General features: G+C 37.9%; 1 pseudogene; it reads right to left on the reverse strand.

Annotated features, from left to right (window-relative positions):
- Positions 1-350: 350 nt before the first annotated feature.
- On the reverse strand, positions 351-585 carry LOC101562724 (annotated as a pseudogene).
- Positions 586-841: the final 256 nt, after the last annotated feature.

The following is an 841-nucleotide window of genomic DNA, read 5'->3' on the forward strand; positions in this document are numbered from 1 at the left end:
ATTGATGAGATAAAAATAAGACATCTTGACTTAATAACATCTTTGCATCTCTATTTTTCCTATAGCACTCCATCTCTTTATTTATTTTTTATAACAGGATTTTAATATTTTCTTAAAACAGGTTTCTTACTAAATTAAAACTGCACATGCATAATGCCATTTTATTTCTGTTCTTCATAGTCTAAAGGATGAGATCTTCTGGTACTTGATCATTTTCCTTATTAACTACTGTATACAAGAAGCAAGCATCAGCGTGTATCATGCTTCAGCACTGTTCTAGAACCAATAAAGCACTTCTGAATGGCCAGGAAAAAAATAATTTCAACCTTTATGAAAAGTTCAAGAACTGCCTAAACATTTGCAGGTGATTTGGAAGATGGGAATTGCCTTATTTCAAATTTTTCCTTGAATTTTAAGAAGTCTCTTCTTTTATCAAAATATTTTATTCACTGTGGATAGCTGGACTTGAAGGACTTCCTCAGCTGTTGGCAGTGTGATGAGTCCTCGATGTTCTTGCAGGTGCTGCCAGTAGTCATTGCTGGCTCCTCAGCAGACCTGCCTCTCCTTCACAGAGGGGACAGCCATTCCTGCTGGGAGCCAGCAGCTTGGGTCAGAGAGAATTCCAGGTGATTTCTGAGGGAAGTCAGCCAGCAGCGGTTCTCCATTTCTTTAATTTCCTTTCTTTTCCATGTCTGACACTCTCCCATTCTACTGAGTAAATGCTAGATCTTTTTAAAGGTAATTAAATTGTACCTGTTACCCATAGATTAGGGTTTCTCAATAGCAGTAGATATTTTGGGCTAGATAATCTGGGGCTTTGGGGGGGGTGGATTGTCATATA

This window comes from Octodon degus, unplaced genomic scaffold, assembly GCF_000260255.1.
Source record: "Octodon degus isolate 3935 unplaced genomic scaffold, OctDeg1.0 scaffold05102, whole genome shotgun sequence".
Classification (NCBI taxonomy): Eukaryota; Metazoa; Chordata; class Mammalia; order Rodentia; family Octodontidae; genus Octodon; species Octodon degus.